The 27,960-nt window shown below is 40.1% G+C and overlaps 1 protein-coding gene across 11 annotated transcripts in view; it reads left to right on the top strand.

The window, feature by feature from the left end:
• The window catches only part of LOC138146396 (ubiquitin carboxyl-terminal hydrolase 54-like), a 129,299-nt gene that overhangs the window by 479 nt on the left and 100,860 nt on the right, over window positions 1-27,960 (top strand). For 2 of the 11 annotated variants that reach the window (XM_069068228.1, XM_069068238.1), the window contains exon 2: window positions 19,148-19,195. The exons of 1 other annotated variant lie outside the window; for it this stretch is intronic. The gene's annotated coding sequence lies outside the window, so the exon portion shown is untranslated. Of the gene's footprint in view, window positions 1-5,669; window positions 5,769-5,883; window positions 5,977-10,622; window positions 10,709-14,055; window positions 15,497-19,147; window positions 19,196-21,296; window positions 21,918-27,960 lie in introns of those variants that run through there. 8 more of the 11 variants (XM_069068232.1, XM_069068231.1, XM_069068229.1 and 5 more) reach the window with 8 other exon arrangements.

Genomic DNA, 27,960 nt, shown 5'->3' with positions numbered 1-27,960 from the left:
CCAACGTCCCACCCCGCGGTTTACCTTGCTACACTTCGGATGGGGGGGGGGGGGCGGGCGGGGGGGGGGGGGGGCGGCCGCTCACCGGGGGGGGGGGGGGGGGGGGGGGGGGGTTGGCCCTACTGCCGGGGGGGGGGGGGGGGGGGGGCTGGGCGAGCGGCGGTGTAGGGGCCAGAGCCGCGCGCCCTAGTGCAGCCTGGTATGGGGAGGGGGCAGTAGGGACAACCAGAGGGTAGCCAGGCACTACCTGCAGGTGAGGGGAGGGGCCGGAGTACAGGTGCATGGCGAGGTGGGTGTATCCGAAGTGTAGCAAGGTAAACTGCGGGCTGGGACGTTGGCCGGGGGCTCGGGTGTCTGCTGGTACGGGGGGAGTGTAGCCAAGTACGTGGGGTAATGCTATCATCCTCCTCATCACAGCTGGCACTTACACAGCGCTGTAAGGTTGGCTCAGCACTTTTCAAATATTATCTCACTTTATCTTCCCTGGGACAGGTGAAGAGAATGAGGCAGATAGACGTTAAGTGATTTGCCCGGGCTCAGAAAGCTAGTAAATGCTTGAGGCTGGATTTGAACTCCTGTCTCCCAGATGGAACGCTCTAACCACTGCTTTCTCCAGTATATAGTCAGGTAGAGACAAGGTCAGAGTCAAACAGTAGTATCAAGATGGGGGGCGGGGGAGGCAATAGGGCGACCCTTACAGAGGAGAGGAGAGGCTGAAGCCAGATTTGGGGAGGGGGGCAGGGCAGGACTGGACAATGGATACATTAGAGGAACTAAGGTATAGGCAGGTACACCTACTGTGGGGGAGGAAGGGACAGAGTGTCTGGGTGGGAAGAATTCTGGTTGCATTGAGGATGGACATGACCCAGGAAATGGGTACACAGTAAAAAGAAATAGAGTACTAAGAGGAGGGGTTGATTTGGTTTACTCGATGCAGAGAGTTACTTCATATTGTTTCCCCCGTCTTAGATCGTAAACTTCTTGAAGGCAGGAAATATTTTTCCCTTTCATTGTATCCCCAGGGCTCATCACATTGCCTGGCACATAGTAGGTTTAATAAATGCATGTTGATTTCGGGACTGATGCAAGACTGTAGAACTTTGATGGCTCAGATCTAGCTCTAACTTTGTCTTGTGAAGAAAACCTTAGGAGTAGTGTTGCAGGTATGGTGGTGTGAGAAGAGACTAAGACTAAATATTTTTTCCTGAAAAGCCTTGGATAACTTGGGAGATGAAAAGAAGACTGCTTATATGCTACAGTAATTCCTTACTGAAGATTAATTTGGTTTGGGGTATACAGTGTACTAGGGCAGCAGGGTGGTAAAGTGAAAAGAGCACTGGGCCTGGAGTCAGGAAGACATAACTTCAAATTCGAACTCAGATGCTTTATGGCTGTGTGACTCAGGGCAAGTCACTTAACCCTGTTTGTCTCAGTTTTCTCATCTGTAAAATGAACCAGAGAAAGACATGGCAGACCACTGCAGTATCTTTGCCAAAAAAAACCCAAATGGAGTCACAAAGAATCAGAGGTGACTGAACAACAAAATGCAACATATTTAAGGATTGTGGTGCCAAAAAACTGGAAATGAACACTTTTACTAGTATAATTGGGTTAATGGAAAGATGTGTATACTAAGAAAACATTTCTTCCTATACACTATAGAATTACTTTACAGTATATTTATGAAATTATACATGTAGTGTGAAATCAGTTCAGGTGATGTGTCTGAAAGTACAGTACTTTCAGGAAGAAAACTCAATCAATAGTAAGAAAAGTTTTTTTCTGTTCTTAAAGTAATTTGAACACAAAATCTGTGTTAAAATGATTTGCTGTTACATGATTATAAAGTCTGACATATCAGAAGTATACATTTGAATTTTAACAATTAAGTCTTAGGTGGAATGAAATGGATTCAGCTTTACTTAGGAGACATAAAAAATTGTTACTATTTCTAAAGCAAGAAAGGAATCTGCCAGAAGTTACGCTAATATTAACTTATTCTGAATGGTGGTTTCATTGAATCGTGGATTGTGGTGTAGTAGAGTACTAGATTTGGAGTCAGAAAACCTGGTTTGGGAAATTATTTAATGCCTGTGTGACCGGATGTTTCTGGCTTCAGTTTATTCCTCTTTGAAAGGATGGGGTTGGATAAGATTAATAGCAAAGTGGTTCACAGCTTTGAATCTTACTGCCTTCTCTGGTACCTTTCTTTGTATCTCTAGGACCCAAAGGAGGCAGCTCACGTATGGTGGATAGAGCTGGCTTCAAAGTCAGGAACGCCTGAGTTTAATTCCAGTCTTTCATGCTGTCTGGCTGAATGACCCCACTTTATCTCCTTGTACTCTGGGCAGCTCTTTAGGACTGTAAAATGCAAGCCTCTGTTGGTTGAGGGAGTTTCTTCACCAGGGAGTTCCTTACAGTAATGAAATCCTAGATCTAGTGCTGTTCTTCTTTCCCCCAGGGCTTAGCAGAGGGGATTTAATAAATGCTTGTTGATTGATTGATTACTCAGTGACTCTAAAAGTAGAATTGCTCTCCATGAGGCAATTTTGTATTATTTTGCTGATTAAACAATGTATCTTTTTATCAATGTAAACAAAATTGTGGTATAGCACATGAAGAATTTATGAATTTTATTTTATAATATTTAAGTGCTCATTATTTCTATTTCTGTATTGTCTTTGTGGCATCAACAGGCAGAAACAAAAAGTTTCTTCCTCCATTCTGGTTTGTAATTCTTTTGTTCTGTTCATCAGATAGACAAGTTTACTTAATTAGGACAGCAGTTCAAATTCCTCTTAGCCAACCTTGGTGTTTTTGGACATTAGACCTTGCTTATCTGGTAAGTTAAAGCTCCAGTTTTTCATACTGGTGCCCCAGGTCTACTAGACTAAGGGTAAGAACCCTATTTTATTCAACTTTGTCTTGGTTTCCATTCGTGAAATGTATGTAACAGATACAACTTATTGGTTGAATTGATACCACGAACTTCAAAGCTTATGTTTTCGTCTGAAGCAAGATAAAGATTTTTGGCCCAAAGATTTCTTTGGAAAAAAAAAAGCCACGAAAATAAAACTATCATTTAATTTTTTTCAATTAGCAAAAATGTGTTTTCTCTCCCTTCCCCACCCCTCCCACCCCCATTGAAGAAAAAAGGATAAAAAGAAAGATATCCTTGGCTAGGTCCAAACCCATGCTTTATTCTGCTCCCAGAATCTGCTAACCCTGCTGACCACCTGGAGGCGGCACTGGAGACCTAGGCGACTGTCTTGGTCGTGATTCTTACATCTTTCAGAATCATTTTTTCTTTACAATGTTATTGTATAAATTGTTCTCCTGTTTCTGCTCATGTGACTCCTCATCAGCTCTTGCAAGTCTTGTGTTTTTTTTTTTTTTGAAATTGTCCCTTCCAATACAAAAGTATTTAATTGCAGTCATATGTTATAATTTGTTCAGCCATTCCCCTTTTTACTTAGTTTCCAGTTCTTTGTTGCAATGAGAAGAGTTGCTATAAATATTTTTGTAGATCTGGGTCCTTTTTTTCTTTCTTTCATCTCACTGGGTTATAGGCCCAGTAGTATTTCTGGGACAAAAAAAATACAGTTTAATAACTTTTTGGACATAGTTCCAGTTGCTTTCCGGAATGGCCGGACCAATTTGTAGCTTCACTAATAGGGTATGTATGTGCCTGTTTTCCTTCAGTACCTCCATTTGTGTCTTTTTTCGGTTAACTTTGCCAATTTGATGGGTTTGAAGTAGAACTTTAGAGTTGCTTTAACTTATATTTATGAAATTATTATTGATTTGGATATCATTAAATTTTATTTAATAAATAATCAGTTTTTTATAACTTGGATTTCTTCCTTAGAAAACAACCTGCTCGTTTCCTTTGACTATTTATCAATTCATGAATGACTCTGACCCAAAGATTTCCACTTTAGTCCAATTAAATAGCCCTGTGAAATACATTGTGTCAACTTAATCAACAAGTATTTATGAAGCATCTACCATCTGTCTAGCCCTGTGTTAGGCATGAAATACAGTTTTTTCCCTGAAGGAATTGCATTTACAATCTAGTTGGGAAGGAAAAGCTAACAAGTATGAAGTAATCATAGCTGACATTTACATAGAACATTATCTCATTTGATCCTCACAGTAACCAATTCCACAGACATTTGTTAAACACCTATATGCAGGACACTGTGCTGTCCTGCTGTGGATACAGATATGAAAAGAAAGCACAAAACCCTGTCTGCCTTCTGTGTAGGGGAGACTGTGTAGGAATCAGATTCAGGAGTCGAAGGACCTCAAGGATCATTTAGTTCTCATCCTTCCTTCCTTCCTTCCCACCCTGTTTTATGACAAGAATACTGAGGCCCAGGGTTGTTAGGTGATTTGCTTAATGCCCCACAGAAAATCACAGGAGAAGATTTGAACCTAGCTCTTCTAGTGACAAATCCTATACCCTGGTGCCTTCTAACATAAACATGTAAGTTGTATGCATTATAATTTGAGGAGGAGGGAGCAAGCACTAGGGGGATCAAGTAAGGCTCCCTGTAGAAGATGGTACATGAGCTGATCTTTGAAGAAACCAATAGAGGGGTAAGTTTGAGGATTAGAGTGAAGGGATGAGAGGAGATGAGATCAAGGACAAGTGGAGAAATTGTCTTTGTCTGAAAGAAAAGTCACTTCATCAGATATTGGGGCAAAAGAAGGTGGGAGATGATATCCAGGAGTTTTGAAGTGTAGAGCTGGGAAGAAGAGAGAGCTCAGGACAGATCATCTCTTGGAGAAGTGTGAGAAAGGCCTGAGTTTGAGTTCTGCCCTTACATACTGACAGTGTGACTTTGGGCAAGTCATTGACCCTCGCAGTATTTGCTAAGTCTAGTTATAGACTTAGTACTTGCTAAGTCTAGCAGTTGTAGAGATGAAAGAGACCTGCAATGGCAGAGGGCATTTCTTCAAAAAGGAGTTCCCTAGAGTGATTAAATCACAGGTCTGGTTCTGGCTCTAAATAATTGTCATAAACTAAACTTCAAAAAACAATAAGAAAATTAAATGTATTTTTCCTGTGTTCTTTAACAATCACAGTAATAATGATGATAATAATCGCAGCTAACATTCATATGGTGCTTTAAGGTTTGCTTCTTTGCAGATATCTAATTTCATCCTCCCAACAACCCTGGGAGGTAGGCAATGTTGTCATTCCTTTCTGCAGATGAGGAAACCGAGGCAGACTCACACAGCACATATATATCTGTGGCAGAATTTGCACTTGGGTCTATGGAACTCCATGCCCAGCACTCTGTCACTGTGCCACCTAGTCACCTCTTTTATGTAAATATAGACTGAAGAGATTGAGGGGCATCTAGGTGGCGCCATAGTGCTGGACTTGGAGTCAGGAAGACATCTTGAGTTCAATTCTAGCCTCAGACACAGTAACTATGAAACCCTGGGCAAGTCACTTCACCCTGTTTGCCTCAGTTTCCTCACCTGAAAAATGAGCTGGAGTAGGAAACAGCAAATTACTCTAGTATTTTTGCCTAGAAAATCCCAAAGGGGATCACAAAGAGTCAGACACAACTAAAAGGACTGAGCAAATTTATATAATGACTTTTCTGTCATGTCTGTGTAAGTTATAATTGTGAACTGTACTTTGTATCACATAGGACCATAGAGCTGAAAGGAACTTAGGTCATCCCAACCCTTCACTTTCCTGATGAAGAAACTGAGGGAAGTTTAGAGACTTGCCCAAGACCATCCAGTGAGTAAGTGATTGGAACAGGATTTGAACCCAGTCCTTCTGACTCCATATAGACTGCTCCATTTACTACAGTAGATCATGTAACCACATAGTTCCTCCTGTTTCTTTATCATCCTCAGATATTGACTTGTACAGCATAGTCCTATCCCACTACATTGATATAACAGTTTTTTGGGCTGCTCTGTTCAGCACACATTTATTAAGCACCAACCGTAAGTACCACCAGATTGGACTTTTACCACCTCTGGTAGCTACTCTTTTAAAATATTTTGATAACAGTATTTCCTTTTGTATTATCATGTTACATTTCCTTTGTAATACTATAAAGTTTATTTTATTTTATGTATTTAAAAAGATTTATCTTGTGAGGGATCCCTGACACAAGCAAGGTTAAGAACCCCTTATGTAATAGGTGCACTTGTTTGTGAATGACACCAGTGATTATATTAGGTCCTGAAATGCTACAGGACCTTCTTAATGAGATCCAGTCCCCCCCAAAAGGGATGAGTCTGGCAGCCCACACAGGAAAAACTAAATGGATGAAGAAAACATGTCCAAATTATGACATTTTGCAGCACTTTGAAAGGCTCTTCTTTGCCTTTAAAGATCATCTTTTTAACCCTAGTATTCTGGTGATTCTGTATGTCTGAAAATCATGACATTAGAGAAATCAAAATTGAAAGTGACCCAAAGGGAGGTGGTTTAAGTCAGTAGCATATTATTAAAGGTGATGAACATGATAAGCAGTGTAAAATCATCAAGAACATGTATAACTTGAAAAGGTGATAAATCAGTCATATACATCGAGTAAGAGCCAGCGATATCAGACAGGTATTTAGACACCTATAGGAAGGCAGATCCCCTTTGGAGGATTTGTGAAAAGACATGAGCAAGAATCACACAGAATGAGAAGTTATGCATGTGCTGAGATCTCTGCTAGTGGAGGGGGCATCCCCATTGATGGCGTAACTGAAGTACTCTAAAGGCAGAATTACTTTTCTCTATGGTACAAAGCCTTGGTCTCAGTGAACTTAGTGGCTAATGGAAGAAAGGATAAGTACACAAATAATTACAAAGGAGAGTGAAATAAATGACAAAGGGATTTGAGGAGGAAAATATTTTAATCTAGGATTATTTAATAAAATAATCTAATCTATTGTTGGTTTAGAGGAAATGGCATCCAGGTTGGGCTTTAAAGGAAGGAGGTGGAGATAGAGCAGTGGTGGAATCCATTTTATGTAAGGTGGACAGTGTGAGCAAAGGTACAGGAGACAAAGCACAGGGAGAAGGGAGACCGGACGAAGAGCAGGCTGCTTCTCAAGCCGCTGAAGACACTCCCCTGTACCTGGAAAACTCCCTTTTCTCGCCTTTGTCTTTTGGAGTCTTGCTTGAGGCCTTTCCTGATCTTCACTCCTCCCATTACTCTATATTTTCTCTGTATGTGGTTAGCATTGACTTAATTGAGTATCTGTTGTTTCCCCTTTCCAGAATATAAGCTGTCTGAAAGTAGAATATTGCTTCAGTTTTATCGTTGCATCCCCAACTGTAAAACAGGGTTGTTGTAAGAATCAAATGAGATTATATTTATAAAGCACTCAGCAAAGTGCCTAGCATATTGTAGGGGTTTAATAAATGTCTATTCTCTTTCTCTCCTCCCCAACACCTCAAACAATGCCTGACTGATAATACGAGATTAATTGATGTTTTGGTGAGTTGAATTGGATGGAATTGGAACATAGAGTACAAGGTATGGGAATAAAATGGGGTAAAGCTAAACAGATACATTGGAGCCTGGTTGTGAAGGGCCTTGATTTTCAGGATCAGAAGTTGACATTTGATTCACTGGGCAGTGGTAAGGAAGGAGTTGATTATTTTTTCCACTAGGTAGCAGAAAGCTGGAGAAATTGATTATAAAGATTACTCAAGGAGCAATGTGGAGAATAAATTGAAAGAGTTTAGACTAGTTGTAGGAAGGCCAGTTAAGTGGCCTTTAATATAGATGAGATGCAAGCAATACTTTTTATGGTAGCAGAGAATGAAAATGGAGAGTGGTTGAACAAACTGAAATATATGGAATGGAAAGTTATTGTGTAGTAAGAAATGATAAATAGGGGCAGCTAGGTGGCACAGCGAACAGAGCACTGGCCCTGGAGTCAGGAGGATCTGAGTTCAAATCTGACCTCAGACACAACACAAAATTAGCTTTGTGACCTTGGGCAAGTCACTTAACCCAATTGCCCTCCAAAAAGCAAAAAAAAAAATGATAAATATGAGGAATTCAGAGGATCCTAGGAAGATGTGCATGAACTGTTGCAGAATGAATAAAAGAACAATGTATACAGTGAATAGGAATCTCAATATGAATAAGATCACACAAAGGCAGCTAGGAAACCTGGGGAGCAGATAATGAGACATAGCTCTCACCTGGGCAGAGAGACAAGGGACAGAGGCAGGCAGCCTCCTCCCTTGGCTTCTTGTGAGGGCTAGATAAAATCAGCCATGTAAAATTCTGTGCCATGCCTTGTAGAAATACTAGTTATTTTATATGGTGGAGTCACATCAGCATGTGGGTTATTTTGGCTTAACTGTCTTTGTTACAAGGGAGGGTTCAGTTTAGGGAGCATTCTTTGGAAATGACAGCAACACCACAAAAGGCATCAGTAAAATTCATTTTTAAAAAATAGATCATGTGACAAGAAAAGGGAGCCTAGGCCACTAGAGTTTGATGCAAGGGGAATGGAGAGGAGGGGCTGAATCAAATAGCTATTGCAGAGAAAGAAACATTAGGACTTGGCAACTGGTGGGATGGGTGTGGAAGGGAAGAATCCAAGGTTATTGCCAGGTTATGAGTCTATCAGTTATGAGTTAGGGGAGGAGCAGGTCTAAAGACCATTCATTGAACTTTGTCATAAGGTAATTAATGACTTCAGAAAGGTCTTTTGATAGAAAAGTGGGGAAGGTAGCCACAATACAGGAGTTTGAAGCGTGAGTGGGTGGTGAGGAAATAGGCAATTTATCTGGGTAACTTTTTCTAGGAAGGAGAAAATAGTAATGTATCTTGTGTGGCAGGGTTAATTAAGTGCGATGCAGTGGAAAGAGCTAGATTTAGTGTCAAGGACACCTAGATGTGAACTCTGGTGCTGACACTTAATATTTGTGTTACTTCAGATCTTCAATTGATCTTCAGTTATTTGGAAAATTGAGGGACCTTTAAGGATGGGTTAGAGGAAATCTGTCAGATGGCTTCTATTTCATTTCCCATTTCTTCAGGAGATACATACATACATATATATGTGTGTGTTGCTTACAGTATTTTTACAAGTACTCTAGTATAGAGGATAGAGATGACTGCTGAGCCGAGGCCCTAGGATAATGACCTATACCAGGCCCTGCTTTATACACTAGCTATTTCTTTCTGTGAAATATGAGGCAAGTTTCTTGACTGGGGTGGGGGGGTGTCCTAGGGGGTTTGGGGAAGGATGAAAAGATTTGGAAGAGCTACTGTGGAGAGTGAATCAATTAGGCAGAGTAAAAAGATTCCCTTTACACAATGAGAGCCCACTTGATAGTAGCATCAATTGGTAATGGACTCTGTAAGCACAGTTAGTTTTGTATTTTCTCTAGCTTCATCCAGCAGCTTATGCATGGGAGCAAAGACAGCAGATGGTGATAGTGATCCGAGAACTTCTGAGAGCAAATTGGTGATAGAATAAAGGGGCAAGGGACCCAAAAGGAGAGGAGAGTGTAGAGTTGAAATGGTGCATCATGGGGTCAAGGTGTGAAAGGGAGGAAAGTGTAGCCAGTGCAGGGGTGATGGCCTGAGAAAGAAATGACAGGTTGAAGGCTTAGAAATTATGCTGGATAAGAAAAATTGGTTTAAGAGTAGTAAGACAGAAGGAAAGATGGCATATAAAAAATTGCGATCAGACAAAAAGAATGTCAAAGTTCATGAACAGGGAAGTGGAACACTTGTGGATGATGGCAAGGTCAAGGATATGACCGTATGTATAGCTGTAGTGGATTGGAGAAGTACCATGTTTCCCCGATAATAAGACACTGTCTTATTATTTTTTTTTGGACAGAAAAACACCAGAGGGCTTATTTTCAGGGGAGGGCTTATTTTAATGAACATTGACAGCAATTTTAATAAACAGGTAAATGTGAACAAAAAAATGTACCTTTATTCAATAATGAATTCAATAAAGAACAGGATGACACGCTCACTGCTGCAGCTCTGATTGGATGCAGCTCGGAGCGCGGCATGCATTTCACCCGGGGGGGGGATGGTGCATACAGAGGGTACCGTAATGTAGTGTGTAACGCAGGGGATCACCTTAACTACAGTAGCAATCTCAATAGGGCTTATTTTCAGGGGAGGGCTTATTTTAGAGGAATCTTACACAGTAAGGGGAGGGCTTATTTTCGGGATAGGTCTTATTATCGGGGAAACACGGTAGATTATGGGAAGTGAGTCAGTTGAGGAGCTAGGAAATTAGGGTGTTTGAGGGAGTATCAGTAGATATGTATGTTGGAGTCATCTATTGAGTATAGGATTTGGAGAGGAGAGAAAGATTATGAGTCAGACACTGAATTCAGTATGAAAGCAAGTAGGGTGTCCTGGGGGGGGTCAATAAATAACAGCTATCAGTTGTGACATCAGAACTGAACTCCATAGCACTGACGTTCTTGCTCTGAATTAAACCAGGAGACAAAGAAAGTTCAGCTAAATGGAAAGATCACTCACAAATTCTCTTAAGAAATAGAGAACCTTAAAGAGGCCAGCAGAGTTGGTCCCTCTGTATACCTAAAGACAACCAAAAGCATCCCTTCATGGGATTTTTGACCTCTTGTCTTGCAGGACTCAGAGAAACATCAGCACAAAATAAGGAGAAAAAGAAGCACCAACAGCAAGAGAACAGTTATAAGAAAAAGTAGAGAGATCATGTAAGAGCTCTTAACCCAGTCTTTCGTGTATTGATACAGAGTAACGTCTGTGTGAAAGTGGGTGGGAAAGAACAGCAAAAATTACATATAAAATGCAAGAGCTTTCGCACACACATACTTAACAGCTGATTAATAATTAGTCATTTTAGAGTCAGCTCCCTGTTTACAGTCAGATCATTGATTGGTTAGGGCAAACCTACTAGTAATTTGGTGACTAAATCAACATTAAATTATAAGAAAGACTAAAAGATAAGGAGGAAATGAATAAAAATAAAGACATTGACTTTATCACCATTTCATAGAGAAGTTTAGCTGACATAAAGCAGTCACAATGAGGATGCCAAAAAAAGCCTAGAAATGACTTTAGCTAGCAAATAGTTCATCTCCCTGCCAAATAGAAAGACTTGACAGCCAAGACCAACACTGGTTTATAGTACAAATTCATTGTTAAAACATCAGAGAAGAAAATCACATAAGATTGGGAATAGTATTATCTTACAATAGCAAAAAAAAACCAAACAAACCCCAAAACCATGGGAGAAAATGAACCTGCAGAAAAAAAATGGTACTAGACCCAAATAAACCACATCATCCTAAGGGTATTTATACATAAAACTAGCAAAAGATGTCAACTAGAGCAGGCCTGTTATCATTTCTATAGTACTTTATTCTGGTTATTAGACTACATTTGAAGTCTCCTGTGTCAGTAACCCAAATAAGGAAATGGCAATGGCACTTAAGAAGATGAAGTTGGGAAAAGCAACTAGACCTTATATCAGTTAACAGCCCACAAGTATTTATTAAGCTATTGCTATGTGCTAGACTGTGCTAAGTACTGGGAATAAAAAGAAAGACAAAGGCAGTCCCTGCCCTCAAGGACTTGCCTACTTATGGAGAAGACAACATGTAAAAGATATATATGTACATCATACATGAAGAGTAGAAGGAAGGTGACTTTAGGGGTCTGGGAAGGCATGAAGGAGGAACAGCTGGAGCTCAGTTTGCAAGAGAAGCCAAAGAAGCCAGGAGGTGGAGATGAGGAGAGAGAGCATTCTCCTTCCCCTAGAAATAATTTTAAAACGCAGAGTCAGGAGGAAAAATGTCTTGTGGGAAGAAGATCAGGGAGGATAATATCACTATCTCTAGAGTATGTGGAGAGGAGGAAGGTATAAGAAGAAAGGAAACTAAGTCAGGAGTAAGGCAGAAGGAAAAGTAGTACAATATCTAGAATGTTTAAGTGGAGGGAACAGGGCTGATGAAATGCCTGAACAAGGGAGATAAGGAAAAATACCAGGACTTGTAGGGCAGGAACAATCAACCAGCAAGTGTTTGTTAAGCCTCTGCTGTCTACCAGGCACTGAGAAAACAGTAACAAAAATTAACCCATACCCTCCCTGTCAGAGGAGACAGGTACCTATATAAGCATATAAAACATATATGTGTAGAGTAGACCATGGACAAGTTGTATGCTCAAGAACTTGGCCACTCTGCCCCCTCAGGGCTTTAGGGTTAACCTTGGGTCTTATTCTTTCTAATGTTATTGGCTTGAACCCCTATTCTAATGTGGTCTTCCCAATATCCTTTATAAGTTGCAGTTAATACCTCCTCCATACCATTGATATAAATCCTTTATTTCTCTTTCAAGCCCATTGTAACCTGGTCCCTTCCCACCTCTCCAGGATTCTTACACCTTTTACCAGCTTTCTCCACATATTTAGTGATCCAGTGACACTGGCTTTTTGCACAAACACTCCAAATCTCAGCTCTAAAATTTTCTTTGGCAGTTCCCCATGCCTGGAACTCTCTCCTTCCTCATCTCCTCCTGGTTCTTTCAAACCTCAGCCTAAGTTCCATATTCTACAAGAAGACTTTCCTAGTCCTCCTTAATCTTAGTGTCTTTTCCTTGAGGTTATCTCCAGTTTATCCTGTATGTACACAGCTGTTTGTGTATTGCCTTCTTCCTTAGATTGTGAGCTTGTTGAGGACAGGGACAGTGCCCTTTTTTGTATCTCCAGTACTTAGTTTAGTGCTTGGCACATAACAGGTGTTTAATAAGTGATAGTTGACTCTCTAACATCTCCAACATCATTTAACAATTAACATCAATTAGCTCTTACAAGAAGATATTTATTGAGTAGTTATAGCAAGAAGAGAAATATTAAACATCTTGATCGCTACCATCTTAGTTGCTAGAGAGAGTGGGCTCTGACTTAAAAGTGCTTGTTACAAAGCATTTAGCCCACTCCCTACCACTTCCACTCACTACTGAATGAAAAAGAGCTGCTGGGTGGTGTGGCTCCCTTTTGTACAGAAGCAGTCATCATGGCTACCAAGTCTCATTTATTGCTGGGCTGGATCCTGCAGGGTGGTCCTGAGGATAGTGTTGGTGCCTCATCTGGCTTGCCTGCTGGTCACTCTGGTACATAGTTGCAAGGTTGTAGTTTACTTTTCAACTCTAGCATTCATTCAGATACTAAAGAACAAATACAAAGAGGCCAAGATGTGATACTGGGTCCATGATGAGGTTGGTAGAGGGGCAGCTCTAGGCCCTACTGCCCCTGTACCACCTCTCTCACTCACTACCATAACAAGAATTTGTTTGCCCAGTTTATGCCTTTTATGCCTCATGTATTCAGTCCTGGCTCAGCCGCCAGGAAGAGTCACCAAATGCCTTCGTATGATCTGAACAGAAGAGCAGGGCCCTTCCATTCCACATCATCACCAACTTCAGAAGCACTGAAGCTCTCCATGAGCTTTGGCACAGGAGCAGCATGCTCTTCCTGCTTGAAGGTAGGGCTCCCACTAACCAGGCCATCACTACAATAGACAAAATCAAGAAAGGGGAATTTTTAGGAAGAGAACCCTAGGAGTTGGATGTATTAGGAAAAGCTTTAAATAGTCTTATTAAGTTTAGAAAGAAGTAAGGGATTTTATGAGGAGGGGGTATATTCCTGGTTGGGACTCTGACCCTGATACCCTTTGTCATACCATGCCTGCATCTAGGCCTTCTCAGTGTTTCCTACCTATTTCCATACTCAAATACTCCCTCTTCTCCTTTCCAACTCTCCTTTATATTCTGTCTTCCCTCATTAGAATATACATTTCTTGAATATAGGAACTCTCTTACTTGCTTATATTTTTATCCACAACATTTAGCCTAGTACCTTGGTAACTGCAAGTGCTAAATAAATGTTTAGCCATATAAGCTCTAGGGGTCTTTATCTCAACTATCATTTTCTTTTTTTATTGTTTCAGTTCTGTGGAGGGGTAAGTTGGATCCCCAGAGCAAGGCCTCCATGTCTTAGGATTCTAGCAGGTACACTTCAAAGATTTGGGTTATTCTTTATGATACTTTTGGCTGAAACTCAATCTCTGGTGGATCTCCCCAACATCAATTGTCAATTATATTTAATATCCCATTATTACTTACTAGCTCCTCAATATCATATAACCAATTAATATCAGTTAGCTTCTACAAAAGGGATATTTACTGAACAGAAGTATAAAACATCCCCTGCATATTGGGGGTCTCTCTCCTTTGCCATCTTGATTGCTAAGAAGAGTGGACTCAAAACTTAATGTGGCTGCTATAAAAGTATTTGTCACACCATGTTTAGGTGACCAAGTCATTCTCTTTTGGTTTAGCTCTTGATCCCCTGCTCTGGTGGGTCAAACAGGTCACTTCTCACTGTACTGGGCTGCCATCAAACTCTTGCATGAACTCCTGTTTCTGGTCCTCTTCAAGAAGGTATCTGCAACTTACTGGGCTTGGCTGCTGGCAGACTTTAGGATAGAATTTGAAAGCTCTTCTGACCTTTCAGAGCTCATAAAACAGAAACCCTTTTCAGTACTCCTTCACATAAGAGTAGCAAAGAATAGATACAACAGAGACATAACCAAAAACAGAGCCATGGTCTAGTTGGACAGATGAAGGCCCAATGACTCATCACCTAAAGTCTTAAAGCATGTGTTCTCTCAGTCACTGTCAGGAAGTCTTTTGTATGCACACTCAGTTCTAACACAGAATCCAATCAGAGACCTTTTCTTCACCATGGACAGATAACAGTCATAGAATACCTGTGCATACACTGAAATGACCCCTTCATTCCAGATCATGATATTTGTTTAAGAGTAGGCTCTACAGACTCCCACATTTTGCACATACTCACAGGAGTAGGCTGTCATTGGCTAGTCACCAATTACAAATGTTTTATTTACTTATCTATCTTGGCAGCTAGCCAATGCAAAGGTATAGAGATAGAAGATGGAACATTGTGTGTGAGGAATGGCATGAAGGCCAGTTTGACTGGATTGTAGAGTGTAGGAAGGAGAATAATGTATAAGACTAGAAAGGTAGTTTGGTTCTAGGTTGTGAAGGGCTTTAAATACCAAACAGAAGAGTCTATATTTGATCCCCTTAGGAACTGGTTGAACAGAGTTGGTGAGGGCAGTATTTGGAAAAAATTTAGAATGGATTTGACTAGAAGTTAAAATTGTGAACTTGAACCCCAAATAGTATGATATTGAATGTTATTTGTTTTGAGATAGCTATCTTTTTTTTTTCCTTCTCTAGAGCTTAATGCTGTGCTTAAGGTAGATTGCTGTGTGAGCATGTCTGAGACTGCCTATCCTAGATACAAAGATTATGATATATAGAAGTTCCAGGTACTTCCAGGAAGCAAGCCAGGAAATTAAGTCTCTTGAACAGCTCTGAAGACCAGAAGTCAGGCTTACCCTGGGCCTGGTAGGATTGATGAGTCAGAAGAGCCCCCTAGTGCATGACATAAGGTGGGTCCTTTAGATTTTGGTGTAATGAAAGTAAAGTAGGAAATATTTAGAGCTGTAAACCTAAACCAAATGAACTTAATCACAGGACATCTTAACTGTCTGGTATTCTTAAATTCTGTCACACTTGTAGGAAGGATTAGTTAAGTACTTGAATCATCTCTGTATGTTAGACTTAAGTGGCTAGACTGAACAGAGTAGAACTGGAGAAGTCTGAGGTGCTAGGACTGAGGGGTAAAGATTTTTGATAGTCTGCATCTGCCCTTTTTCCTCTTGCTTGGTGACCATGAATTGGGAATCTAATATCCATTCAGGAATGAGACTGAGCATAGCACTCCTTTTTGTCACAATTAATAACTTTGTTTTCCATATATTCTGGAATACCATTTCAGTTTGACCACATCCAGGATGGAAAAGGGAACCAGTTACTCATCTTATTTTTTTTCCCCACTTTCATTGGCTTCAGAAATCAAATTACACAGCAATGTTGTAATGATGATCAACTGTGAAAGACTTGACTACTCTGATCAATATAGTGATCCAAGATAGTCCCAAAGGCCTCAATGATGAAAAAATAGTATCCATCTCCAGAGAGAGAACTGGTGAACTCTGAGTGCAAATTGAAATATAATTTTCTCCCTTTTTTTTTTTTTTTTTTTTGCTATATGGCGAATATGGTACTATGTTTTGCCTGATTTCCCATGTATAATTGATATCATTTTGCTTGCCTTCTCAGTGGGTGAGGGAGGGGTGAGAGAGAATTTGGGACTCAAAATTTAAAATAAAAAAAGAAAGAATGCTAAAAATAAATGATAAATTTTTTAAAAAAGAAATTAAGTTACATCTGGAAGGAGCTGTTTGCCACAAACTCTCTAAGGAAAAACTGTAAAGTTTCAGAGCTTATTTTGGCTGAGCTATGCATGATCTTTCAGGATGCTGGCAGGGTTTCTTGTTTTGGTAATTCGACCAGGCATGTATTTGAGGAATTAAAGGTGAGTAATCTTTAATGAATTGAAGTTAAAGTATTTTAATTTCATGTCCATCAAACACTCCCAGACCTGAGCTATTTTGTAGTAAGTTCCAGGCTTGGTCTTGCCACTACCCACAGGGAATTCCCACAGGGAATTCAGCTTCATCTTTACAAGGATAAACTTCTAAGGCTCCTTCCAGGTCTAAAATTCTCTGACATTCTAACACTGATTGTTGCTGACCCCTATCAAAATATTTAACCTTTTCTATTCCTGACCTTCCCTGAGCTATAGGTCTCAGGGTATTGTGTATTAGAATTGCAACTGATATGCCAAACTTCAATTTGAAAACATCCGTGCAATGTGAAGCCATTCTAAAAGATTTTGCTTTTATTCTAATCTTAAAAGTGAATACAGAATATTGTATTGATTTAAAGGGAAAAAATAGTCCAGTTAGAATGCAAGAAGTTTTAGTTTGAAAGAAATGTTTTATCATTTGTTTCTAATTTATTTCTTCACCCTTATAAATAAAAGAGACAGTGAAATCCCTAAGGTGACTTTGCTGGACCATACTAAGTGCCCTAGAATTATGCATAAAAGTGGCTAATGAAATGTGTTTGAAAACTGAATTCTAAAGTCGGAGGTTATATAGTCAATTTTGCCCATCTTTTGTGCTTTAGTCTGAAACAGTTCAAAAGGCCTAATAACTGGTCTATCCCTTTGTTAGAGTAGATTACTAGATGGCCATACTTAGTATTTGAGGCCTAGACTGTTATGGTTGAGTATTCTTATTAAAAGCCCCAACAATGTTTTGTTCTTTTTGTTCTACCTTCAGAAACCTATTGGCTTTCATAATACAGAACTAATCAGATGAGAGTGATCAACTTGTTTCTTGACAAGTGTTTTCCAGTAAGCATCAAACAGGACAGTATTTTTGAGGAAAGGAGGAAAAATAAGCCTCTGAGAGCTCCTGAATTTAAAGTGAATCCCACTAGAAGTCTTATGTTGATTTAGTTATACTGATTTTGGTGCATTTTCTGACTCTTCTTCATTTTCAGGTTAGCCATTAATCTACCAGAACATAGGTATAAATGTTACTATGTCTAATGAATATTGGTGGAGAGGGAACTTGAAAAGCCAGCACAAAGGACTTGACCTCCATAATATAGTTCTAAATGGTTTTCTCAAAGAAGCTGTCCTAACACACCTAAGAGCAGCAGCTAGCAAGTGGGACTACATCAGAGAAATTTGTCTAGTGGAAGATACTTAGTATTCCATTTATAGCCATCTGAAATGAAATAAGACTTAAGGATTTTTTAACCTTTGACTTCCAGTAAAATGTGTTTTATCAGAGTAAAAAAAATATTCCTTCAGAGATAATGGAATTGAAGCATATATTCTAATTTAAAGTAGTGCTTTAAGGGTTCCATCTAAGGCCCTGCCATTTATTAACTCTGAGGACTGAGCAAGTCCCTTAGCTTTTCTTAATCACCCATTCTCATCTATAAAGTGGTGGGGGGTGGGAGTTGTACTAGACCAGGAGTGTCAAACTCAAATAGAAACAAGTGCCACTAAACCGTATACAAGGCTCCTTGTGAGCTGCATTATTGACTTAGAAATCTGCATATTAACCTTTCCTGTAATTTATTGTATTTTTATTTATTTTGTTAAATATTTCCCAATTACTTTTTTTTTTTTTAAAGCAGTTGGGGTTAAGTAACTTGCCCAAAGTTACACAGCCAGTTTTTTTGTGTGGGTGTTAAGTGTCGAGGCCAGAACCGATCCCGGGTCCTCCTGTTTCAGGACCGGTGCTCTTACTGAGCCACCTAGCAGCCCCAAATCAACTTTTTTTTTTTCACTTTCTTTTTGGAAGGCAGTTGGGGTTAAGTGACTTGCCCAAGGTCACACAGCTAGTTTTTTGTATTAAGTGTCTGAGGCCAGATTTGAACCCAGGTCCTCCTGACTCTGGGGCCAGTGCTCCAATTACTTTTTAATCTGGTTTGAACTGCACTCAGGAGTGTTATGTGCTGCCTGTTTGACACTTGTGGACTAGACCTCTGAGGGACCTTTCCGGCCCTAAATCTCTGATTCTGTCACTGAGCTGTCTGGCAAAATTCCATGATAAGACTCCTGTCAGTCCTATGTGCTTACTAAAGGAATATAAGGGCAGGTTTTATTCAAATTATTTGAATTAGCTGTGAATTTTAAAAGAAGAATGATTCTTTAAGAATCAGATTTTAATATGAGGAAGGAGATCAGTCAACAAGTATTTATTAATGTGCCAGGCTCCATGGTAGTGCTGTAGATATAAATATACATGGTACTATAAGAATAGGAGGGTGACAAAGGACTTGACCTCCATAATATAGTTCTAAATGGTTTTCTCAAAGAAGCTGTCCTAACACACCTAAGAGCAGCAGTTAGCAAGTGGGACAATATTCTGTTTGTTTGGAGTAGAAGGGGAGTGAAGTAGCTGAGGCAATTCTCCACTGTCATTCATGTCCCAGGAAGGAGAGGGTTCTGCCCCTCCATGAAGAGTAGTCCAGGTTATGTGTGTCCCTTTAAAGCCACCATGACCTGCTTTACTGGAGGAGGGGCAGCTTCCTGAAGATCAGGTGTATGTCTGAAGAGATGAGCTCATCCTTCTTAAGCAGACCTGCCCTAGTGAATGTTTTCCTAATTGCAGGTCCTCCAGCTGGGAGAAGCCGGAAATGGTTGAAGCTTCACGCACTTTGTGAGTAGCAAAAAATAGAGCACTTATTGTGATCTTTTGAAACGTGGCTTCAGATTTCAGGGGGAAGGTGGCACACATGCACACTCAGCTGTTTTCCAAGTTAAGGATTGCAGTGAGATGCTTGGTCAAGAGAGGACCTGCATATAAAATTGCTCCAGCTTGGGTGTCTCTTAGGAAGTGACTTTCCATGGTCTTCCTAATTAACTTCTCAGGTTGGTGTTACTGACCTTACTGCTTCAGGAAGCAAGAATCTTACAGTCTTCTTTTTCTTATGAAGGACTCTGGGACTTAGAGGCACACTGATAGAACTCATTCTATCACTGAAGTCTATTGCCCTAGATTCTAGAACCCCTTGGACTCTCCTTGTTTTTCTAGATTTGAAGTAAATTTCCCTGAACATCTAAGAATAACATTGAAGAATAGCATTTTATTAGTAAAGAAGTGAATAAAATTCTACTGGGCGTGGTGTCAGATTTATTCTTAAGTTTGACTTCAAGAGGCAATGTTGTTTTATGAAGAGTTGTGGGTGGAGACTAAAAAAAATTTTTTTTTTCAGGGAGAGAGCACAGAACACTGGGGTGGGAGTTAGGAGATATGGTCTCATGTTTATTCTTACCACTTAAAGTAACTACATAACATTGGGAAAGTCAGTCACAATCATTCAGATTTCTGTAGTGCTTTATGGTTTACAAAGACTTGTCACAACAGTCCTGTGAGGTGGTAGTTTGTGTTGTTATCACCATTTTAAAGGGAGATTTAGAGGGTAAGTGACTTACCCATTGTCACACTGCTAGTAATTTCTGGCATAGGGAATTGAACTTTCTATTAGACCTTACAATTTAGGATCATAGGATCATAGATTCAGAGATTTTAAGATTTTAAAGTTCATCTATCCTGACCCTCTTAATTTACCAATGAGAAAACTGAGATCTGGTAAAGTTAAAATAGCTTGCATTTGTAAAGTGTTCTGCCATCCTTTTTTTTTTCTTGGAGGGCAATTGGGGTTAAGTGACTTGCCCAAGGTCACATGATTAGTTTTTGTGTTAAGTGTCTGAGGCCAGATTTGAACTCAGGTTCTCCTGACTCCAGGGCTGGTGCTCTGTTCACTGCACCACCTAGCCACCCCTGTGTTCCATCATCCTTAAAGGCCTATAGAAACGCTCACTGTTTTTATTATTATCACATTGGTACCTTAAAAATTTGCAAAGCACTTTAAGGTTTGCAAAACATTTTACGTGTGTTAGCTCAAGTGGTCTTTACTACTACCCTATGAGATAGGTGCTATTATTATTCACGTTTTACAGAGGAGGAAACAAAGGCAAACCCAAGAAGCATTTATTAAGCACCTCCTGTGTTCCTGGCAGGTACTCTGCCAAGCCCTGAGGACATAAAGAAAGGCAAAGAACCAGTCCTTGCCCCTTAGGAGCTCAAGAGCTAAGGGGAGGAGACGACATGCAGGTTTTTGTGCAAACAAGATACACAGAGAATAAATTGGAGCTCCATCTCAGAGGGAAGGCACTAAGTTCAAGGAGGACTGGGAGAAGCTTGTTGCAGAAGGTGGGACTTGAGCTGAGATTTAAGGAAACCCAGGTGGTGGAGATGAGGAAGGAGAGAGTTCCAAGTGGAAGGGACAGACAAGGAAAATGTGTGGAGAGGTGGAGCATCATTCTAGGAACATCAAGGAGATCAGTGTCACTAGGTTGCACAGTGCCAGAAGAAGAGGAGTAAGGGGGTAAAGAGAGGTGGAAAGGTTCAAGCGCTTTTATAAGCCAAACAGAATTTTTATATTTGATCCCAGAGGCAATGGGAAGCCCTTGAAGTTTACTGAGTACAGATCTACTCTTGGTAGCCGAGTGGAGGATGGACTGGAACGGGGAGAAACTTAAAGCAGGAGATCAACCAGAAGGCTACTAAAGTAGTCAAGGCCTGAGATGATGGGAGCTGACACCATGGCATTATCAGCATCAGAGGAGAGAAGAGAGCATTATAAGAGAGATGTTATGAATATTGAAATGACAGAACTTGAAAAAAGATTGGATTGGGGGGGAGGGTGAGAGAGTGAGTGAGGAGTCAAGGGTGACACAAGGTTATGAGCCTGGGTGATTGGGAAAATGATGGTACCCTTGACAGTAATAGGGAAGTTTGGGAGAAAGATGATGAGTTCCGTTTTGGACACATTGAATTTAAGCTGTCTGGAAGACATCCAGCTGTCCAGTAGGCAGTTAGTTGGAGATACAGTACCTATGGTCAGAAGAGAGGTTAGGGCTCAGCAGAATTGTCTGCATAGAGATGATTATCAGATCCATGGGGACTGAAGAGATCACCAAGCAAAGTCATATGTCAAGAGAAGAGAACCCAGGACAGAGCGTTGGGAGGTACCCATTAGGTACCCATGGTTAGTGGGTGTGGCATAGATTGGCAAAGGAGACTTCGAAGGAGCTGTTGGAAACGTAGGAGGAGAATGAGGAGTCAGTGTCATAAAGACCTAGAGAGAAGAGATTGTCAAGGAGAAGAGGGCATTGGTGCCAAAAGCTGCAGAGATCAAGAAGGATGAGGAGAGGGAAAAGGCTTTTGGATTTGGCAGTGAAAAGATCGTTGATAATTTTGGAGAGAGCTGGAAGGTTAAAGAGACTTCTTCAGGGTTTCACACCCACTAAGTGTCTGAGGGAAGGCTGTCTTCTCACTCCCAGCCCCAAGCTACTGTGCCACTGAACTGCCTCTGGTAAGCAACAGAACTGAGGTTTTCCCTGAAGCCCAGGGACCCCAAATTCAGCACTCCTTCTGCTGTGCTGTTCTGTCTCTGGGCTTCAGTTTATTTATCTTCAAAATAAGAGAATTTGGCCAGGTTAATCTCTACTTAAAGTCCCTTCCAACTCTTTAAGATGCTATTAGTTATATCTGTGTGACAAGGGGCAAGTTAAATATCTCAGTGCATCAATTTCTTTTTCTACAGAAGGGGGTAATAATATTTGCCTCACCTACTTCACAGAGTTAAGATGATGAATGAGAATACATTGAAAACTTAAAAAAAATAGAACTATACAGCATGGGTGTTATTTATTATTAGACGTCAAGGAGAATAGTTTTTTAAGCTAGAAAGGGTTACACAAATAATTTGATGCTAAGAGGAAATTGAAACACAAAATAATGAGATAGTAAGGGAGAGTCTAACTTTTTAAATGAATTTATGTCTCCTGAGCCAGATGAATTAAATATCAGGATGCCAAATGAATTGGAATATGTGATCTTAGAGCTTCTGTTGATAATCTGTTGAGAAATTATGACGATCAGGAAGTTCAAAATAGGCCATATTACCTTCATTTTCCATAAAAGGATGAATTCTATAAACTACAGACCTCTAAACTTGTTGACTCTGGTATAATTTGAGAATTTACAGAATGGTTACAGAAATTAAATACTTCTCAGATGATTAAACTAATATCTGTGACTTTTAGGAAAAAGAAGCAGTGTAGTAGAAGTCAGCATGAATTCACTAGGAACAAATAATCTGAACTAATACTATTGCTATTTTTCAGAGGATTGCTATTTTGGTGGATTGAGGGAATGTTCTAAAATGAGTGTGTTATTTTAACAAATCATTTATAACATCTGACATTCCTTGAGGCCCAGTTCAATTCACATTTCTTCCTTGTGTCAGGAATAAGTTCCTGACTTTCACTGAACTCTCTTCTCTCCAAACTTTTAAAAAAATATGTTTTTATTGATGTTTTGTTTTTACACAACCTAGAATTTCTCCCAATATCTCTTCCCTTTCCAGAGAACAATCCCATATAACAAATAATGTTTTAAAAGAAGAAAAAGAGGGAGAAAACAGATCAATAAAACTGATCACTGCATTGAAAAAGTCAGAAAATGCATGCCTGTGAACCTTCCACCTCTTCAAAGGAATGGGATCCCTCCAAACTCTAATAGCATTTTGATAGCCATAGAATTAGAGACTTTCAGAGCTAGTCCAACCTTCTCACTTTATAGATAAGGAAACTGAGGACCCAGTAAATATATAATTATAGAATATGGTGTAGCATCCAGATATTCTGACGCCTACAAAATTTTGTGCTTATATAATCTCTGGAATTTCTTGCAAAAAATATTCATCTAAGTTTTGTTTCCTCAAATAGATGGGAAGCTCTTTGAGCAGAGGTATCATATTTTATAATATGTAGCCTCACTTTTGTAGCATTTGTCCATCTGGCCTTACAACAGTCCCTCTAGAAACTCTTCTCTCAGAGCTCTGGCCCAGCCAGCCACGTCTCTTTAACCAGAACAGCTTAGTCTCTTTTCCCCTCCTTACCCACTCACTCATCTTGACTGCCCTCTTCTTTCTAAATCCTATCCATCCTTCAAGATTGATGAAATCCCATCTTCTTTGTAAAGCTGGTCTCTTTCGTGCACTGTTGTCTCTGCTTCTTCTAAAAAGGAACACTTTTTGATAGGTTTTGTTTGAAATTTACCAATCCATCAATAGTCATTAAGCGTCTGCTGTGTGTCCAGCACTCTGCTAGGTGCTATGGATGCTGTGCAAACATCTTTGCCCTTAGACAGTTTCCATTCAGTTGAGTAAGACCATAGACAAAGGCAGTAAAGGGATTGGGAGAAAGAAAATGTTTCACACTGAAGGACACCCTTGTACTCCATTTTTAAGGAAAAAATAGGCAGAGGTGAAGAGGGAGGATTGGAAAGGTAATTTGGGGCCAGGTGGTCATGTGCTTTAAAGGCCAAATTGGAGATGATTGAGCAGAGACTGACTTGATCAGACCAGTGCTATGGGAAAATCACTTTGGCAGTTAGTGGAGGATAGATTGGGGGGGGGGTGCGGGGGGAGACACATGGGGCTAGTGCAGTAGGGCCAGGTGACAGGGAACAGCTCCAACAGCGAAGGTGTCGGCCATTTGAGAAGGGTTATGTAAGAGATTCTGTGGAGGTAGAATCAACAAGATTTGGCTACAGATTGGAACATTTCACCTTATCTTGCCTGGCCTTTTCTCATATTCCGTCCCCTTTCTAGATTTAGCTCTGAGACTAGTCATCAAATCAACACCACCGGGTTCCCCCACATTCCTCCCCATCTCATTCAGTTCCCTTGTTCCCATCTTCATTTTCTCTGACTTCTCTTTCCAAGACACTCTACCCTGGCAACTACTTCCATGTTTGTGCTTTTTCTCTTATCAGAGTATGAGCTCCATGATGACTAAGACTAGCTTGCTTACTTGTATTTGTATCATTCTTCAGTACAAAGAACCTACTTATTTAGGTGCTCAGTAAAATACTGATTGACTTAATTGTGTTTTGATATTCCTGTGGCCTGTGTTTCCATGATCATTTTGTAGTCCACACCAAAAATCTGAAGTAATTGCTGCATGAATTGGCCTTTCCTGACCTTCAATCCCCCAGATGTTAGTATTCTCTCTCCAATTTTCCTTGTGTTATACTCACCTGTGTTCGCCTTGTAGCCTGACTCCATAGATTATAATTTCCCTGAGAACATAAGTGTCTTGTACATAGTGGATAATTAAGATTTGGTGAATTGAATGGAGCTATCAGTGGATGTACCCTTTCATCCTCTGATCTTTGCCTGGAAGGTTGCTGATTTGTTATGACCCGGTAAAGGACTGGATGCCTGGAGGTATTTTTAATCAGCAGCTAGACTCTCTATTGCTCAGATCCAGGCATTAGTTAATACCACTCAAGTGACAATAATGGGTACCTTCCTAAGGGGACTTAGCCAGTGGCAAGCTTGAGTTTGGTTAGGCTTTCTTTCAGGTTCCAGTCAACAAAGTATTTTTCTGTTTTTGTTTGTTTTGTTTTTTAAAACAGCCTGTTGGAAAAAAAGTTGGCAAGGGCTGGATGTGAGAGGGCTTTTGAATGTTATAATATAATATTTGGACCTTGTCCTCAGAGAATTTACAACATATTTAAAATTGATAAAACTATCATGAAACAAAATGAAACCGTACAAGAGAGTATATAATTGATAACCTAAAATTTCATTTTTTGTGGCTTTTCTAACTTGGTTATAGTATATATTCATCTTTACCAGTCAAGGCTTTGATTTTTCCTCATCTATAAAGTAGGGAATATAATCCCTTCCCTTTTTGTGTTTCTCAGGAATAATTTGAAGATTTTTTTTTTTACAGACTGTGTTTTCCATGCCTTCAGGCCACTCTTTACCCTGCTGCCAAATTAATCTCACTGCCTAATTCAACCATTTCATTGTAGTGATTCAAAACCTTCAGTGCCTCCCTATTGCTTCTGGGATAAAATACAAACTCCTTAACTCAGCATTCAAGGCCTTCTCTAATCTGACCCTAACCTACTTTCCTAGCTTTATTTCATACCACTCCACTTCATGAATCTTACCATTGTATAGGAAAAGAAAAAAATGGCAATCATTTTGAAACATTGTAATGGAATAACTGTAGAAATTCCCTAGCCCAGCTTAGTGAGAAATAAAATATTAGAAACTAGGTAAGAACACAGTAAATCAGATGGTCTTATCTGATGTGATAACAACTTTTTGTTGTCCTTAGGTAAGAGACACTGGCAGCCCCTCTAAATGGTTATTTCAACCCTACTGTCTTACATTAAATGGACTCCTTTAACGATTATGAAAGTATTTGGTCACCTCTCCTTGTCCCCTTGCTTTGCCTTCTTTTTTTTTTTTTTTTTTGGTTTTGCAGGGGGAAGGCAGGGCGATTGGTGTTAAGTGACTTGCCCAAGGTCACACGGCTAGTAAGTGTGTCAAGTGTCTGAGGCTGGATTTGAACTCAGGTCCTCAGCGCTATTCACTGTGCCACCTAGCCGCCTCTGTACCCTTGCTTCGAATAGGTAATGTTTCCTTGTTCTGGCAACACATCTTGACAGCTGCACAACAGGTATTCCCCTTAAAAACCTCCTTTTTTCCTTTTGTTGATTCCCCCTTTCTCTACCCTTCTCTCCTATGAAATATTTTATCTATCTATTTTAAGTTGCTTCAGAATACTGCTTATTGGCTGTGTACTCTGAATGGGCCTGAAAAGCCATAAAAACTGAATATGTAACCTAGGAAATGGAATCTTCTAGCATCCAGCAGTCTTCCTTAGCATACTAATAGACTTTGCTTTCAGTTTGGCTTCCTATCTTTGACCTGTAGTTACTGGACCATGGTGGGCACACCCTTCCCCAGAGGTCATATTCCCCTCAGTTGAGAGAACTCCTGGACTCTATCTAGCTAAAGCTCAATTACTTTTCCTCTGTTTCCTTATCTTTAGAATGAGCTGTGAAGGAAATGGCAAACCACTCCAGTGTCTTTGCCAAGAAAACCCCAAATGGGCTCGAAGGGAGTTGGACAGACTGAAAACCACCAAACAACCACAATCTCAACCTGCCCTCTACCGTCTGCTTGCCTTTGTAAAGAAATACCTAGAACCTCTCTCTCACCCCCAGTCTGTTGCAGTTGTTTGTCCCCCAAATGAAGCTCTAGTGCTGTCTCTTCTGGCTTCCTGACCCCATCCTTCTCTAATTTCCCATTGATGAAAAAGATCTCCCTCTTCTTAAGTTTATGCCAGCATAATGGCTCTCTGTTCTTGGCATTTTTACATTTTGTCTTATATCTTAGTTATTTTTAAAAATTTGTTTTTGTTAAACTTTGTTTAGATACATCACGTAAAACTCCACCACAATTGAATCCCCCACAATAGACAAATCGTTCAGTAAAGTTGCCTAAGAGGACTATAATATGGAGCCTTATGCTTTTGTAGCTTTCCATTTGTTAAAAGAGAGGAAGGGTGTAGATGTCTTATCTCCTCCTATAGGATGTCAGGTCCTTGAGAATAAGGACTGCCTTGCTATTTTATTTGTATCCCAGTTTTTAACCTTGAATTGTTCAGGATAAACACTTAATGCTTTTTCCCTTATTTAATCATGTTTTATTGGTCAACAGGCATTTATTAAGTGCCTATATGCGCTAGGATTTTCCATGTGGGACCAGTTTACTGTCCATTTACAGTGCTTGTCCAAGCTATGTACTAAGGGACTGGCTCTATACTTTTCCATTCCACTACACATCATAGCATTTTTCATCCATTTGTCTTTTCAATGTGGATTGTTAGATCAAATTCTTTTCAATCTTTACTGATTTCATTTTGGAGCCTGGGCTTGATGCTCTAATCCCATCTTCTGAAGGATGCCTTTCTCTGGCTTCTCATACTGCTAATTGCACCCATCTAAGATTACCTTATACTACTCTGTATTTTGTAGGTACATAGTTGTTTGTATGTTGTCTCTCCCATTAGAATGAAAGCTCTTAAGGGCAGCAACTCTGTTTTTGTGTTTCTTCACCTCTCCAACTCTTAGCACAGTGCTTGGGAAATAGTGTTTAGTAAATGGCTTACTTTTGCTATCTGTGGGAGACCTCTATTGTAGGAGAGCCTTTGCTTAACCCAAATCAAAAAATTATAAAACTGCTGTAAAGATAGTGGGATGTTGTATTCTGTATATGTATCCCCAGTGACTTAAATTTATGTTGAATGCTTAATGTTTATCAAGTTAAATATCTCTGAAGTGTAGAAGCCCTGCAAATGAAGCTTCTGACATTACTGTAAGCCCGCCTTGGGCCCTGAAAGGGTCAGAGGGAGGGATTCAGTTCAATGAAGACTCTTAGTGCTGGGAGATGAGGTTCCCCTGGACTGGCCAAGGAGCCTGGAGTAGAGAGGAAGGAAAGGAAGAAACAGGAACATTAGCTGGGGGGAAGGAAGGAGAAGGTAGGA

This window comes from Petaurus breviceps, unplaced genomic scaffold (assembly GCF_028583685.1).
Source record: "Petaurus breviceps papuanus isolate PSGF00001 unplaced genomic scaffold, PetGlider_PUasm1.0 90762, whole genome shotgun sequence".
NCBI lineage: Eukaryota > Metazoa > Chordata > Mammalia > Diprotodontia > Petauridae > Petaurus > Petaurus breviceps.
The sequence above is the reverse complement of the archived record's forward strand: the minus strand, read 5'-3'. Positions and strand labels throughout refer to the sequence as shown.